Here is an 18496-nt window from a genome sequence, read left to right as displayed (position 1 = left end):
ATGTCAACTGGATGGCATCGCTTCTTTCTATTGTACTGAGTGTACTGCTCAGCTTAATGGCAATGACAAACTTTATGAGGGTGCACTCTATTCCAGTGTTAATAAAGATGTTGAGGAGTACAAGTCCCAAGATGCACACCTGGGGGACACTACTCATGACCAGCCTTCACCTGGACACAGAGCTGCTGACCACATCCCCATGGCTGCGACTATCCAAGCAATTCCTTGTCCATCCTTACCCACTATGTAGTCCACTGTTCCAATTTGGATCTTTCCAATTTAGAGATAAGAATATAATGTGGGACCGTATCAAAGCCTTTGCAGAAGCCCAGGTACATAACACTGATCTCTCTTACTTTTTCTACTGATGTGGTCACTCCATCATAGAAGGTCATCAGATCAGTCAGATACGATCTGCTCTTGATGAAGCCATGCTAGCTGTCTCAGGTTACCAGCCTCTAGTTCCTCAGGTTTTCCTTTCTCTCTTTCTTGAAAATGGAGTAATGTTTCCTTGTTTTCAGTCACCAGGAACTTTACTTGAGAGCTGTGTCTGAGAGCCTTGTCTTTACGTATATAATAAATAGTGACTTGGCAACCACAGCAATTCCTTCAAGACACTGGGATGTATGTCATCCAGCCTTTTAAACACTCAGTGTCATTAAGTGATCTTGCGTTTTTCTTACTGTGGGAGGGATTTTGCTCCCTCAGCCCCCACCTAGAGGTTGAGGTATACAAGGTATGTTATGTTATTGAAGCCTGATTTGAATAATGGTCTTATCCACACATGTATGTAATGCAGAAGGGTCATCAGAGACTCCTCATGGACTGAGAAACTGATGAGATGTCCAAGATTTGCCTGCATTGAAGTCTGAAATTTGATTTCATACCTTTGACATTTACAGATTAGCCTCAAAGTGTAAGAATTAAGAGACCTCTGTTCAAGGTCCTTCTCCATTTCAGACTCCTTGGTGCTTTTCTTATTCCTTCTGTTCTCTTTTCTTATGTTCATATTACTCAGATAATAGGGCAGTAATAATAGTGCTCCCTTAGTTCTGGATGTAAATACTTTAAAAGTGTTAAACGTTTTCTCTTCTGCAGTACAGAGGAGCATGAGTACACTGGTTATATGTTCCTTTATATATCTTGTATGAATAGTATTTCCCATTGGAATAGAACTATAAAAAGCTAATATTTGGGAGTCTGAGAATAATTATAACTATTCTTCTGTTAACTTTGAATTTGCCTTCTGATACAGAATGCAATTACTTTCAGTAGCTGCAGTGGGAATCAGAGTTGAGGAATTCACTTTATTATTTAAAACAGCTTTGAGAGATAGTGAAGGGTTGTTTTCTCTTTCTGAACCACTAAAGGTAATAGTAAACGCCTTCACAGAGTTAGCAGATTAATAATCAGTGATTTTAAGACAACTAAAGATTAGGAATTTATCTCTAGGCCTTTTGAGTTCTCAAATGTAATCAGTTTAATTAGTTAGATGATACCACCTTGAAGAATGTTAAAATTCATTGAGCACTGAGCTGTTCCTTCTCTCCAGTTTGCTTTCCTTCAGAAATGTGTTCTCCACTGAGTGCTTCCTTCTCAGTGAGCTATATAATAACCCTAAATTTTTGAGATTATTGTAATGGTTTTAAAATACAGTTTAAAGTTATGGCTTAGGAAGTAACTGAGTTTCGAAACAGGAAACTTTTTTTCTGTCCGTGAACAAAGACATGGTTCCTGTTACTCAGTTTCCAAACCAAATTACTTCACTTTTTTAAGCATTTTTTTGTATGAGTTTATATCTCTCTTAACATTCAATTTGACTAACTTATGTGCCTACAAAAGAGGAATATGGGCACAAAAATTGTAAAGGAATATACAGTTTGGAAATAAAAGCAAGCACTACAGAGGAAGAAAGTTTCTGTTGTCTGAGTGATCTTTTTGTAATCTTCCTTTGGCTAATGCTTCAATACATGGTTAAATACCTCTTCTACAAAGATAAGTCCTTTCATTATTGCACGAAGCAGTGATGAGCATGCTCACTTAATAATGTGCCACCTCACTCAGTAATAAGTTTCAGCAGCCTTTGAGCTGTTATGCAGTGATCTCAATGGTAAGACAAGATTCTTTAGAAAATGATAGTAACTTTCTAGTGAGTTTTGTGTTAGTTTGTTGGAACTTCTTTCAATGATGGTATTTATCTTGCTTGAGTAGATGCAGTAAGAGCATCAGCTGAGAGAAGTAACACAATGTCTGCAGGCATAATAGAATATACAAGTTACATGTTGAGCTTACAGACTGAAGCTGCTATTTTTCCCTCATTTTTTTTTTTTTTTAATTGTGTAAGTATATGAACAAGTTGTTCAAGTAAAGGGAAACTTTTCTGGTCAAGACAGAGACTACAAAATCAATGTTACTAAAAATTCTTCCTGAATGGAAGCCCAGAGGAGGCCATGAAGATGCTCAGAGAGCTGAAGCACCTCTCCTGCAAAGACAGACTGAGAGAGATGGGCATGGATTAGCTTGGATAAGAGAAAACTTCGGGGAGACCTCATAGCAGCCTTTCAGTGTTTAAAGAGAGATTATAAACAGGAGAGAGATAGACTTTTTGCATTGTTTGGTGGTAACTGGAGGGAATGTTTTTGAAGTAAAAGAAGGGAGATTTAGGAGGAACAATTTTGCTCAGAGGCAGTGAGGCCTTGGCATAACTGTCCAGAGAGCTGTGGGTCCACATCTCTGCAAGAGCTCAGGGCTGGGTTGGGTGGGGACCTGGGCAGCCGAAGGGATTATATTTCAGTTCTCTTCCAACACAAATCAGAGTGAAATAAGCTGTCTGTATTTTGGACGCCTGCTCCTGTTCCCCAAACTGATGGCTGCAATAACAAAAGCATTCAGGAGTCTCATGATGGTCAGAAATATACATTAATGGTGAGTGGAGAAGGAGATATGTGAAGAACTGAATGCAGGCTGCAATTAATCCCAACTCTTTACTTTCTTCTTTTGCTGTTCTCTTTCAAAGCATTTTATGCCTCTGAAAACAAGAAGAGTAGAAAAGGAGCAAAGAGACAAGATTGGAAGGCAGCAGACTTTGAGGTGAATGAAATATGGGTGTGAATGATAATGGGCTGCAAAATAAAGATAGGATTTAAATGATTGTTCATTCTGCAAAAATGAGTTGACATCAAATGGAAGAGTTTTGTTTAAAGCAAAGTGATGGACCTACTACTTAATCCAGTGTTTAGTGCAGTGGTACTTTCTGGCAAGTTTTATTGCCATAGCTTTTCTTTGGTTCAAAACCCAATATGGGTGTATTCACAGAAGAAAAAACCTCGCAGGATTTATCCTGCTATAGTGTTATCTACACTTACTTGAGAAGTCTCTCATTGTAAATTGCTGTAAACTCTAAATGCACTACCATAAAATACTGTTATTCACTTGTTTCGTAAAATTCTGTTGTAAATTGTTTTTTTTTCCCTCTGCTGAGCTCTTTGGTACGAGGCAGTGTAACTGTTCTTATATTTAGTTCCTTGATATCTGAGGTGTCATTTTTCAGCTCCATGAAGAAGCATTTCTCAGCTTGCCCTTTGAGCCACACTGTCTGTGCAGCCCTGGTTGGCAAGCTGGGAAGATGGAATTCCAGAGCCCGAACCTTTTTGATTATTATTTTTTTTTTTACTAGTTATTTATTCCAGAAAAGAATTGTAATTCAAAGCCTGGATGGCTCCTAATCTCAATAGAGTGGGTCATTATTCCATTATCATTCAAAATTTGCTCCTAAAATACAATGATTCAATTTGTTGCAGATTAATATTTGTAATATTTTTGCATGCTTCCTGAATGTGTCTGAAAATATTTATATAACAATTGTCTGTAATGACCTAATGTTGTTGTCTTTTCCTAAAAGGAAATCAAAGCAGAACACATTGTATAGCTGGATAGCATGTATGCCTTCCATGTGGCTAAAGCAATATTTTCTTCACTCATCTCACTGAATTATTTTTTTTTATTAAAGATCATCTGAAATACAAAAAGTGATGAATTTCAGTCCAACAGAAAGGTTTTAACATTCATGGATGAATGATGAAATTAGTCATTGACAGCAGGACTGCCTGCTTGAAGTATATGAACTTCTGTCTAAAACTTTTTGGTGCTGTTATTGCAGACCCTGGAGGCTGCTTACTCTATGCATTTTGTCTTATGAATAATTTTAGCATGAAGAACACCTTTAATAACAAATGTTTCTACATTTCAGAGTTTGCAAACAGTAACTTGTTAGGATGAAAGCATTACTTTAAAGGCACGTTGCCTTACTGCCTCATTTGAATGTGTCTTCCATTCATATATTTGTTATTTATTCTACTTTAACTCTGGACTTAATTCTTCTGAATATTAAATATTAAGTGAGAGTGCATGCAGAACACTTACAGGCACAGGGAGGCTCTCCAGAAGGTAAAGAACACTGTGTGCTATAAGCACATGGGAGAGAGGAGTGACTCTGTTTACATAAGTACACCAAAATAATGAAACCAAAATAATGATTATTATTTAAATGTGAGGAACCAAACACTCAGTTTTTCAAGGACAGGGAGGGAAAGATTCTGGAATGTGGTGGATATGAATATGGGTGAAGTTTTCTTGATGGTGTTTGCTGCAAAGTAGATGCTGAATGAGATTTTTCTTTTCTGGGTCCTTCATCAGGATGCTTCATTTTTCACAAAAGGAGTAGTTTTGGGTGAGTCTTCTCAGGCTGTAATGTCTTGGCAGTTTTTTCTATCTCATGACAATGCTTCTATCCCACAAATCTCAGCAACTCCAGAAAGTGAGTATAGGCAAATTCCTTATCTCTCCAGTCAATGTAAAAAAATCATACAACTGCAAAAACAAAACCTTACTGCAAATGGCAGAGCTCCATCTGTATCTTCTGCATGGAAGATGGTTTGTGTTGCTTTCTCTGTCTGAGTATATAAAGATTTTTAGTTTATATTCCTCCTTAGCGGAGTTCCTGAACATTTGACTTCGTATAAGCTGAATAATTATGACCCCATAATTATTTAACTAGTGCCAGAGCAATGATAGAAAACATGTAATATGCATTTTGATTATTTGATGGTGAATTAGCAGCATGCATGAAAAATTATTACATTTTTCTCCTCTTTCTTTATGCACATTTGACTATGATGAGTCTTTAGAGGCAGATTTTGAAAATCCACATGGAAAAGATGAGAGTGAGATCTGAAGCTATGGCTTCAGATACTTTACAAAAGAGGAATTCTTACTTTTTTTGTGGGTACCAACAAGGAAAGCTTCTGGAAGCAACGACAAGTAAAACAAATTATAAAAATACTTGAAGACCTCTGTTTCCAACTTTTTCTCTCATTTTTAATGCATAGCTTAAATCTATTTTATCAAATCCCATGTAGCAATTTAATCAACTAAGCCAAGAATTTAGCAAAATTCTTTTTCTGTACTTGCATATTAGTCTACTTCTTTTTCATTCATTTCAAAATGTGCTCTACGAGACACAAAATGGTGAATAAATACGTTATCATCAAGGGATGTGGGTAACTTCCCTGATCCAAAATGTTTGAATGTAAGGAAGGATACTGCCACTAGGGGAGGGCTGCTGTGTTCCCTGTCTTGCTGGGCAGTTTGTAGGTTCATATATAATCATTTAGATTGGAAAAGGTCTTCCCGATCACCAAGTTCAACTGTCAACCTAATAAGTGCAACACTATTTTTTATCTTTTGCTAGCACATATCCTCCTAAGAGGAGATGTGTTTATATCTTCACCTAGATGTCTCTTACTTAGATTATTATTAAATCATGAAGAAGTTAGTAAATGCTTGGAGCAGGTTTTTTAGATGAGAACATCTTGAATTATAGAAGGGACAAGGATCATTTCTGTGTGTGAATTTCTACATCGATAACTTTTAGGGATTAACCTAAAATGGGTGAAAATGCCCCTGTGGAGTTATCTGGTTATACTTATTAAACTCCTGTACTGTTTAATGATGTTGGTCTTGCAAGTGTGGACAAACAGAGCAATAACAGAAGCAAGGTATGTGATAAAGTCTTAGAATGTCAGTGTAGTGAAAATTTCAGGAGGGTGATGCACTGTGAAAAAAGTGATAGATAAGATAACCATCAGGCAGTCAGGCTTCTTTATGAGAAAGTGGCAATCAAAAACCTATTTTATTCTTATGTGGCAATTTACAGTGCAGCCATAGCTGTTAACCATTCAGATACAGGATGGATCTCTTTATCTTACTAATTTTCAAAAGATCCATGGAGCTTAAAAAAAAACCCAAGATTTGTTGAGAAGGTGTTACTTTCAGAATGAAATGAGTAGAAGGGATGAATTTAGACTGTTTGACTGGTCCAAGACTCATGTCTGAAAGGATTTTGTGTATAGTAAGGCACAACTACTACCATTAAAAAAAAAAAAATCAATTTTAGAGGAAGGAAGGACTTGAGTATAGATTTTCTTTGCAAAAGGAAAGATGCAAAATATAGTGAAAAATGTCATTTGCTTAGAGAAAATAGGAGAAATGGTAAATATCTAGACACTTGAGCTGAGGTTTCCAATATAGATTTTGTGATAACCTCTAAGGCAAAGGACAAGTGTTCCTTTACAAATGTACTTCTTTTTGAAAACCCAGCAGGCAAGGGCAGAGTGAGTAATGTGAGGAAAAAGCTATGAAAGCAGTTTCTTTTCCTCCAAGGATTTTACCAATGTCTGTTTCTCTCTGTCAACGGTTTACGGGCTGGTTCGGCCCGGTTCCGTGACTAGAAGGGCGGAGGGATCCGCGGATCCGCGCCCCCAGAAAAAAAGAAAATAAGGGACCCCGAAATAATTGAAAACAGTGGCAACAATCTGAGGTAAAACAAAGTAATTTACTAAATATGGTATTAACAGAATTTTATAAGGAGAGAGAATGTGAAATTGATGGTGGATCGGCCTTACCACAACGCTGAGATGAGAAGCGCAGGCAGAGAAGCGCAGGCGAGAAGCGCAGGCAGAGAAGCACAGGCAGAGAAGCGCTGGCAGAGAAGCGCAAGCGAAGCAGTGCAGGCAAAGAAGAGAGCATCAGGTGACCTTGCCAGGAGTTATATCTCCTCGCTGACCGCAAAGCCCCCTGGGGAAACGTAGCTGCTCTTCTCCTCTGGACAGGCACCCGGAACTTGAGCATCAGCAGTCAAACCCCCAGTGCATTGCATGATGTTATGATGTGGAATACCGATAATGAAAAATCATGAAACCATGACACTCTCAAGTTAGAAATGTAAGAATTCAGTCAGGAGTATGGAGAGATCTTACTCTGCATTCAGTACTGTTGTTTTTCCCTGCACTGTTGAGATCTTGTATTTTTCTTCATCATTTTGTCTGTGGTGGCAGGAAGTTCCCACACAGGATCCTAATGAACGAGATTTAAACACTGTCTTTGTTGTCAGCCTGTGCCTTTTGTTTTTGTTAGCAGCCATTCTGTCTATTCCACCTGGTATTCCAGGAGGAGAAGTAGCAAGAAAGGTTGAAGCAGCCTTCGCAGATACAGCAGCTGAAATTGTTTGAATGCTCATTGTATTATACTTGCTTCCCAGAATGGGAGATTTGAGTAGGTTAGTGAGATCTACTATGTAGATAACAGCATTGAAGTTTCAGAATTCACTAGGGTAAAGACATTTAGCATCTATGTGGGGAACAGGGCCAGAACAGGTAGCATAGTTAGGGATTACAGACTAACAGGTGAAATCTGTTTTTCATTTGCTGAGGATAACAACTGCAGAGCCATTGATTTGACAAGTTTTCAGGTAAATCCTTTGTTAAGATTTTTTTCACTTACCATTCATGGACTTCTAATTGCACAGAACTGAGAATTATTTCATTCTGAGAAAATTTCTAAATGCGCAGTTATTCAGATAATTTAAAAAGGGTAAGTTTCTGTGTAAGTTTGTATTCTTGAAGAGTGAGTGGTCATTGAGCTATCACAGTAACATGGGCATGGCAAGCAGGGAGTTCTCCAGGGATGAATACAGTTCTACGCATGCATTATGGATCATCACGAGACTGAGAGCATGTTTGTAGAATTAGTATCTTAATGATATGGCTCATAAAATCAAGGCTCAGATGTTTTTGAAGACCTACTTGGGAGGAAAAGCCAAGTTCTGTGTATGGTGAAAAACGGTCTGATGGAAATATGTGTTCAGCATTGAAGTTATTTCAAGACTATGACAAACAGTAAGAGCCTTTCTATGATGAGAAACTTTTTACACTGCTGTCTTCAACACTGTCTTGCTTTAATTTGCTATCACAAGAAATTTTAAAGAATGGCTGTATTAAATGATTGCTACCAGTAATTAAAATTCAGATAGATCAGCTTCTGAGCCTTGACTATTTGTCTCTGTCTTTCTAATTAATATCCCAAAGATAAAGGGTTTTAGTAGCATTCAGCACTGTTCATTTCCATCATTCCTCCATCTGGTGGAAAGCTCCGGTTGGCATAATGTGGATGGCTGTTGGGGAATGGCGTAAATTCTGTATTGATAGCTACTAAAATGGAAAGTAGACCTGCCAGAAGGTATCAGAGGCAGGATCAATACGGACAGCAGAACAAAATTTAGGGAAGCATGTAATTATATTTGTAACCCAAAATAGACTGCATTTGAAAATAAACAAACAAAAAAAACCAAAAACCAAAAAAAAAAAAACCCCAAAAAACTGACTGTAAACATTGATATTGTTTTTCCATGCCTCATAATGATAGAAATTAATTTTTAGAGGTAGTATTTATAGAAATTTATTCTTTGAAAACTTGACCTCTGTCATCTGGCCATGTATTATTTTCAATCTTGATGCTATGGTTGTTGGCACGAGATTTGAAGCTTGCAAGGAAAAGCAAGTAGCAGGCTTGTTTTGTGCAGGGCTTTTGAAACTATTTGATACGCATACTGGTTTACCAACTGAAGAAAATTTTTAAAATGAAGATAAAAGAAACCTACAGTGTGAAATCATCTGACTATACTTTGCAAGATGGTTCTCTTTTGCGGATCTGAACATAGATGCCCATTGTGGTAGCTATGTTTAAAAGATTGAAATTTCTCAACAGATCACCAATTTTCAGCTCTTATATTGTGAACTGTTCTGCTGCTGCCTTATTATGCCCATTTCTTACTACAGCCTTTTAAATGATCACCCATTCTCCCTGCTCCTCATCCTGCTGTTTTGTTTTTATTTTCCGTGAGTGGTATTGCTGATTTAAGTGACAGGCCATAGACAGTAAGACCAAAGAGAAGTGAATGATTTTACCATCAACTATTGCTCTCCTACTCTTTATTCAGTGAATGTGATGTGGACTAACCCTTTTTCTTCCCCCAAAGGGAATGTAGAGTGCTTCCTGGATGGCTACCTTTTCTCCTGAAGACAGAAATACTATAACATTGACTTGTTGGCTTGCTTTTATTTATGGAGATGTACACTTTGAAAGATGTCCTAAACTGTACTGGAATTAGATTATTGGGAAAAAAAATCAGTGAGGGAAAGGTGGTGATTCTAATATTAATGTAATTTTAATAAAACAGCAGTGGGGGAGTAACTGGGTTTAGAGCACTGCTTGTAAAAATGAGTCATCCATGCAAATACGATGATGCTCACAAAGTAATACATCCCTTTTTTGCCCTCTACTGGATGTTTTCTCTGCCATGTATAATGTTCGATTGCCTTTGAATGTTGCATATCTTTGGAATTGAAAGGACATTTATACCAATGCTTTAATAATTGTAGGTACATGCAGTTGTGGATTATTGTGAATTTACATCTTCATGTTTGTGTGTTATCTTGCAAAAGGCACATTGAAAGAGTGAAGCTAAATAGCAAGCATTTCATCAAGCATCTTCTGGTGATTTTAACTTAGCTACACTTTGGCTAATGGTCTTATGAAGACTATTATGGAGAGAGAAGAAACATTTAAAAATATTGTAGTAACATCACTGATAAAAATAGCAATTCAGAGAAGTGTAGTTGATTAATTTTGAAAGAGAAAGCTCCTCTATCAGATAGTGAAATCTTAGTGCTCTTCTTAGTGCTCTTATGCACCCTGTCATCAACTTGCATCCAGCAGTTATTACTAAGAAAGCAGAAAAAGTTATATCTGTAGTTTAGTCGTCAATATTGTCTAGATTTGGGTGGGTGAGATGGGGGTGAAAGCTTTTTAGATAGCACCACCTGAAGACATATTTCCACTGGAAAAATATCCCTGATAAGTCAAAGAAGAGTTGCACATTTGGAGTGATACAGCTCTGAATGGAAAGTTAGGCATGCCAGAATTTCATTAAACATGAATTTGGGGATGGAGGTGCATTTCCAAGCATCCGTTTTGAATCTAAGAGTTTTGTTCATATTACAGTAACTTTTAAGTGGATGTTTATGACTTGCTGTTAGTAACAGAAGACTGGATTTGCTTGTGCACGCTCCTCAGTGAATTATTTAGAAAACATGTCATTCTGGGAGCTAGACAAACTCATGTAGAACTCACAAAGCTCTTGCTCATGTTAGAAGCATTTTTAGAGGATAGTGCTAACAATGTCTAAAACCTATACATCAGTTAGACTATATTTTCTTATGGAGTTGGGGGAAGCGGTGGCTACCTAGATCTTCTGTAAGGAGTTAGAAATCTCTTTCACTCCTGTCCCACCTCTTCTGTAGTCACACTTGCTCTTGTAAATGGAAGGAGAGCAGACAGTGATGGGTGCTGTGGAGCTTCATCTGCTTTTCTATATACAAGTATGGTTTTCAGCCAAGAAGGGGGAGGGACAGCAACTTATTTCCCTAGTGTAACTGAAAGGACTTTTCCAATTCTGTCCTTCCCCAAAAAAAGCTGTTGCCAGCATTTTAAAGTACAGTGCCAAAAAGAGCCAACCATATTTGCTTGTTAGGAATTACATTTACACATATGTTTGAAAGCGTTTGAAGTTTTATCAATCTAGGTGACATGGTTGTGTATATATTTAAGAAAAAAATTACCTGCTCTAAGGCTGAAAAATCAAATAGATATGGAATATGATTCAGCTGAATATCTGCTGATTTAACTAATCTATGTAAGTGTGGAAAGCTCCTAAGGATTAGTAGCTTAGAAATTGTTGTAAAATCTAAAATAGAGAAGTGAATCCTATTTTATATGCCTAACGAATGCAGCTATGGTGGTCATTGGTTCTTGTGAATCAGATACCTTATGAATTTTAATTAAGGTACATAATGAGTATATCTTTATTGAAAATGTTTAAGGTGTTTTAAAACTAACAGAACTCATATTTCAAAATGTGTAACAAAGATACACTTTATATACTAATATTTGTATGTCATTTAGGAATTACTGACAGATTTAAAAACTAATTTGCATGCAAACATTTATTATAATGCATTCCAGAACTTTTTAAAAAGTACTTTTTCACATCAAAAACAATAACTTTGTTATGTAGTTAAGATTAAATGTTTTCTCTGTCTGCAGTTGTCTTGTGGAACTCTTACAAAGTTGTCACCCAAGATTTAGTGATAGATTGAGCTGTAATTTTGTCTGTGTACTCTTTACTTCTTTCTTGCTCTTCCTCTCCATTGTTCTTAGTGGAATCTAGTCAAAAGTGACTTCCAAAACAAGAGAAGTTGTCAAATTTGGTTTACTCATAGATAACACATTTTGTTCCTTCTAAGAACCAAAAAAAAAAAATGAAATACTTCATTTGCCATTATAGTAGGTGGATAACATTAGGTAGTTCAATTTATTTCTCTAAAAACAGCATTTCACTTTTTCTGTTTCAATGGCATTACAGATTTAATATTTCAAATGCTAAGGTAGCTAATACTTCTCGGGGAGTTATCCCAGAATCATAGGAGTTGAAAGGCGCCACTGGAAATCATCTACACCAACCTGCTGCAAAAGTAGGTTGCTACAATAGGTTGCATAGGAATGTGTCTGGGTGGGTTTTGAATATCTCCAAAAAAGGAGACTCCTCAGCTTCTCTGGGCAGCCTGTTCCCTTGTGTCAGCCTCACATAAAGAAGTTCTTCCTTGTGTTTATATGGAATTTCTCATGTTCCAGTTTTTGTTCTTTGTCCCTTGTCCTTTTTCTGGATGCTACTGAAAAGAGCCCGACCCCATGCCTTTGACTCTTGCCTTTTTGATACTTGTGCATTGATAAGATCCCCTCTCAGTTTTCTCCAGGCTGAACAGTCCTAGGTCTCTTAGTCTTTCCTTATTAAGGAGGTGCTTCAGGCCCCTCATCATCTTTGTAACCCTCCCCCCACTAGACCCTTTCTAGAACTTCTTTGCCTTTCTTGAACTGAGGAACCCAGAACTGGACATAATACTCCAAATGTTATCTCACTAGGTCATAGTAGATAGGGACTGTCATGTCCCTTGATCTGCTGGCCACATTCTTTTTAATGCACTCCTGGATATCATTAGCCTTCTTGGCCCCAAGGGCACACTGATAGCTCATGGTCAATATAGATTTCAGATTTACTATTGAGATCTTCAGTTACTTAACCTTTTGCTTCAACACTTTTTAGAAACTAGAAAGCATATTAAGCTCTAAAAAGTGGCAATGTAGCAATTAATCTCTTGAACAGAAGAAGATGTACCGATTATATGTTCAGTATTTGCTGATATTGTGATTGAACTCATCTGACATACTAGTATCTCAAGTGGGATGGGAAAGAGAATATGGAACAGGGGGAAAAAAAAAGAAGAAAACTCATAGATTGATGTAAAAACTATTTACTACGACAGAAGAGGAGGAGAGAAGTAATGATAAGAATATAGTAACTGTAAACATATACATGAGGGGCTGCATTGAAAGTAATGTCTCTTACTTTATCATTTGGCCCATGATGACAGAGGCAGATGTTGATGATATGGCACTAGAGGTTGAATCTTCCCACCAGTATTTCATTACATTTTGTTGCCATGTGGCACATGGCAGCAGAGGAGCTGTATGACAAATTGGCATCTGCAGATGAAGTGAAGGGTGTCACTAAAACCCTCCATATGGAAAAAATGATACCCATTGTCATTTCTTGACACGTGCTAAATGTTGATGGAGATCAAACTGGGTGTGAGCATAGTGAGGTGGTGAGTAGTCCATTTCAGCAGTTACAGCAGTGACAATGGGGCACCTCCACTCGTTCAGATTTTCAGTGGTGTCGCTTGCAGGCTCTTGTTCATTGCTGGTAAAAATGCATTTGTACTGGGGATGACAGTCTTGAAAAATACTGTTTTGTAGCTGAGAATTTGTTATATCAGAAAGTGTTATTGTGCTCATTGCAGCTGCTGTAGTTTGCATGGAAACATATAGGAGGCATCACTTTTCAAGCAGCCAACATATATATGTATACAAGTGATGCACAGTGCAGATCACTCACCAGCTGATGAGCAGTGGTTGCACCTCCCCACAGATTTTACATTTTTTTGAATGATATTTGTCATATAGTATAGTCATCTGTCCTCCCCGCTCCTTGTGCCATCCAGCCTCATCACTAGAGGACAGTACAAGAAGCTGGAAAACTGAAATGTCCTTGGCTCTGTGCAGCACTACTCAGCAACATTTAAAACATCCACAGTGTGTTATCAGCACTGTTTTTTTCCACAGACCAAAGCATAACATCATATCAGACACCGTGAAGAAAATCAACTCTATCCCAGCTGAAACCTGGACAGCTGACCACCTGAGACTGAATTTCACATCTGTGCAGTATTTTCTGTGTATATGCAGTTCTCTAAAGAGAATTACAGAAACAAATTTGGAACAGCTATTTCAATAAATACTAGTTTTCTAACTGGAGAAAAAAAAACCCACAAATTTGAACTAAAGGAATATTCAGTATAATCTTTCATGGTGTATGTGACAGCATATCAATATCATGATTTGATGCAATTCATTATTGCATTTTCTAACAAAATAATACTCATATGCTCAGGAAATGTCACAGCCCATGTGTGTGCTCAGAGTAAATGATGGTTTTTGGCAATATCAGATGTTTCTAAGAGACCAGTGGTCACCTCTGATGGCTGGATGCACAAGATCTGTCCCCTCTGGAAAAAAAATGTAGGAATTCCATTCTACCTCCAGATTTTGTACAAAGACTGTTGTGAGGTCTGGACATGCCAGACACACATCTCGTGTAGGATTCGGTAGACTACTATATTCCTCTTTGATACCTCAACTGGCTCCTGCTTTATTGGACAGAGTATCTGCAACAAGATACCAAGGATGAGAATGTCAAAACTGTAGTGTCTGATTAGTTGTTTATTACATTAATTTTACTCTGAGGCTGCTTTGTTGGTAATGGCCTGCATTGCATACGCACACAGAATCTGAGTCTAAGGGGGAACTTAAGACCACTGACTTGTTTGGCAGAGATTCAACTTCTAGATTTAAGTTTTTTTTCATTTTTCTTAATCTTATTTCAGTGCAGTACTAAATAGTTCTAAGCAAAGCTGCTGAAATATTAAAAAAAATGATTTAAAGTAAAAAATAATACAAATTCTGCAAGTGTTTTCTTATAATACTTAATTGGTGATAGAAAGTAGCCTGGTGATTAGCTCAGCTGTAAACGTTGTGGAGTGAACTCCTAAGGTTAGGTGAAATGAGTCACATCTTACTGTCATGTGAGGGCTACCTAAACACTATGCTGCTTTACTGGAAAATCACACAGCTCACTGTATCTTTATTACAGGTGAGACTCTTAATAACTGGCACTGATTTTTACTGGCTCCACTCTTTGATAATGGTGCTTAGCTCCTCTAGAAAGCAGCTGGATTAATATTTCAGTGTGTGTGTTGAGTTGAGAGGATTCAAAACAGAGATACATTCTAGAATTTGGGGGGCTCTTTTTCATGTATTAAAAGATGGGTTCATTGCTTGCAAACGACATTACTCATTTTTAATATTTGCTGGGATCATAATCACTTTAAATAATAATTTGGAATAACTACTAAAACTAATCTATACACCATTTGAAGAGATGAATGAGATCTGAAACTCAGTCATGATCCTGAGTGTACCAATGTTTATCTGCCTTTATTAATGGCTTTTGAACTGACTTGCCTTCTTTGAACTGTTTAAATCTCTGCTTTAGTGACAGCTTGAAAGCCATGCTGAGGTACTTGTGATTAGAAACTCTCCTTAAATCTCCCATTTATTTTAAAAAATAATGAGTAATTGTACCTAAATTAAAAAAAAATAAAAATCAATGAATGACATCCATGACATCAACCTTCTCCTAGGTTATAGCCTATAAAGATCTACTGATGTTCTGGATTGAGAAAGTTTCTTCATTCTCTTGAAAGAGTCACATATATGTGATTCTGCTGTGTTTCTGAGTCAAAATGTTTTCCTTCTAGTGAAAGCTCTACGCTTTTTCATAGGAAACCTCAGTGTTGTAGTACGCTGATATAACCTAACCTGTCAGAGTTAAGTAACTGTTCGGACAGTGCTCTCAAGATCAGGGTTCCTTACAATTTGTTCTTTGCTATGGTTTGATTCAATGATAATACCACATTGATAGGCTGATGCGTATCCTTTCCAGTTGTTTTGCCTTGTTGTAAAAGAAGAAGTGTTAGTAGTGATTTAACTGCAGATTAGTATGGTAAGTTTCTGAAATTTCTCAAGCATTCATGTACTCTGTGTACATTCCAGACAGTGGTTATCTTCAGTTTGCAAAAATAATCCTAGACATAGTATTCACAGCAAATAGTTCAAAATAATTGCTACATCATTGCATGAAATGTCTGTATTTATACTGGTGATTTAACTTAAGGACACCAGTCTTTGAAACTCACTATACAGTAACAGCTTTGTAAAAGGGGAAAATACTGCTGGCAAAAAATATTTTGGATAAAAACAGGCAACTAACATATATGATCCTAAAAAATCCAGCCTGTAAATTGGAAGTCTTTCAAAACCTCATTAACTTTAATGAGTCTTATAATACGTATTCAAGGGTTGAACTGTAGGGTTTGGCTCAAATTAGTACCGAGTTGTTCTATGACAACTTATTAATAGCATTAATCTTTCTCTGACCCGTTGTGGCTAGTTGTGTGAAGACAGGACTTCCCTTTTCCAAGTGAGTGGAGTTTTTTTTTGCACCTGCAGACATAGAGACAGCATGTCAAAGTAACTCACTGGGCCCTGTGAAGTTGTTGGTTTTATCTGAGTTTGTATGTGTGTGTTTGCAGGGTCATGAAGGTTTTCTTTCCTGGAACACACAAAAATGTCTTCTGCTGCCTTTACTTTACTGATATCCTACTCACTGTGTTTGCATAAGTAACATGCAAGTTGGGACCTGTTATTTGTTTTTCTCCTTTGGAAAGGAGTATTTTCTGCCACAGAAAATATGGGTCTTGCAAGCTGATTTTCCTCCTGCTGCTTGGCTTGCTGCTAATGTTGACTCAGTTGGCTGGACCACTCTGCACTATATGTTCGTTATAGCTGGATGTATGTTTTCAAATAATAAACAATACTGGGTAAAAGCCTGTGCACTAATTGTGTAATGTAATGTGAAAATGATAAGTGAAGAATAGAGAGTAAAATCTACATTTTACAGGAAGCAGTGTCCTTTTTTTTTTTTTTAATAGAAAGTCAGTCCACTTCCTGTGTTTTAACGCAATACAGCCTTGAGAGCCATTTCATCAACTGTATTTTTACAAGAAAAATAGACAGAGGTGAAGATGAAAAAAATGGGAAGCAGGAAGTCAAAACATTTCCAAATGTTATTCTGGATATTCATGGATATACGTAGAAACAAAAAAAAAAAAGTAAATTGAAATTATTTCATCTGATGCACTGGGCAGAATTATGCTTGACAATTAATGCTATATTATCAACATTCAGGAGCCACTTGTAGCTTTAAAGTGAAAGCAAATATGGGGCTGTTACAGACCTTCAGATTGTTAAATCAAGGGTCTGGATAAATAATTTTCCCAGGCTCTCATTAAGTTACTGTTTGTCCACTTTTAAAATCCCTGGTTCAAAATGAGGAATGCTTAACTGACCCATCAGGGTGGCTGCATAGCTGCAAACTGCAGCTTGAGGATTAGAAGGAGCATCCAGTTGGGCAGGCATTAGAGGATTCCTATCAATTATTTCTTTTCAGTTCAATCACTATTAATGTGAAAAAATCAGGTTTTTTTCTACCAACCCTAATTTTCCTGGTCATTGACTGCAGTGTTGATTATTTAAATTTTTTTGCTCTGAAAACTAGAGTTTCTGCAGATACATTGCTTTCTTCTTTTCTCCTTATGGCAGTTTCAGTAATGCATTTGCACTGCATGTTTCATATGACTTAGAAATTTTAAGAATCATTATTGTAAAAAAAATAATTGCAGGCTTGTTGCAAAGTAATTACTAAGAAGCAGGCACTCCCTGTTGTGAGTGTTTACAACTTGCTTGTTACTATGACTTATTCTGTATACTATTCCCTGAAGCTATTACTTAATGGGGATGGAAGAGTTGGGTCCTGTTTGATAAATTGCATTGTTTGGAAAGTTTATTGTTGTTTTATTTTTTCTGACTACTTGGTTCCCAGCAAATAAGACAAGTGAATTTTAGAAGGTTTTTTGTCTCTTGAAAAACTGAAGTTTAATCATTAAGAGTTTGTTTTGTGTTTTTATTTTTCTGTCACTTTTGTGCATGAATACTGTGATACTGATGCTTCTTCGGAAGTTTAATTGACATGAAAGTCTATTCCATATATAATTCTTTATATATCACTTTTTTTTTTTCCTGCTGGAAAAAAAAAAAACTAAAGCTGTAATAGAATATTATTTTCTATCTCAGAGCTTTTGAAGAATGCATTCACATCATGGCACAAGCTTAAGTCATTAAGTGCTCTTTTCATTTTTGAAAAGCAGAGTTTGGCCTCACAAAGGCAGAATAGAGGGGGAGGATCACCTCCCTCAATCTTCTGGCCATGCTCCTTTTGATGCATCCCAGCATACCACTATCCTTCTTGGCCACCAGGGCAACAGTGCTGGCTCATGGCCAACCATGCAGATTCTTCTCTGCAACACTCCTCTCAAGCAGGTTATCTCCTAGTTGTAATGATGCATGCAGTTGTTCCTTCCCAGGTGCAAGACTCTTGCACTTGTTAAATTTCATGAAGTTCTCTCTGCCCAACTCTCCAGCATGTCCAAGTCTCATTTGAATAGTAGCACAGCCTTCCAGCATGTCAGCCACTCCTCCCAGCTTTGTATCATCAGCAAACATGCTGAGGGTGGATTCTATCGCATCATCCAGATCATTGATGAAATGTTGAACAAGGCTTCCCGTGTCTCTCATGTCCCTAAACCTCTTGATGGTCTTTGGAGAAGCAAAATTCCTCCCAATTAAGCAAAGAGCAAGTTAAAGACCACCTGATGAGACTGAGTGTGTACTAGACTACAGGTCCTGAAGTAGCTGACCAGTGTGGTTGCCAAGCTATTCTCCATCATATTTGATAAGTCATGGCTGC

At 37.2% G+C, this 18496-nt stretch overlaps 1 protein-coding gene across 2 annotated transcripts in view; it reads left to right on the top strand.

Annotated features, from left to right (window-relative positions):
- Positions 1–18496, top strand: part of EDIL3 (EGF like and discoidin domains 3) — a 272911-nt gene that overhangs the window by 29270 nt on the left and 225145 nt on the right. The window lies entirely within an intron of this gene.

The sequence above is a fragment of the Meleagris gallopavo genome, chromosome Z (assembly GCF_905368555.1).
Source record: "Meleagris gallopavo chromosome Z, MGAL_WU_HG_1.1, whole genome shotgun sequence".
Classification (NCBI taxonomy): domain Eukaryota; kingdom Metazoa; phylum Chordata; class Aves; order Galliformes; family Phasianidae; genus Meleagris; species Meleagris gallopavo.
This window is presented reverse-complemented; position numbering and strand designations above follow the sequence as displayed.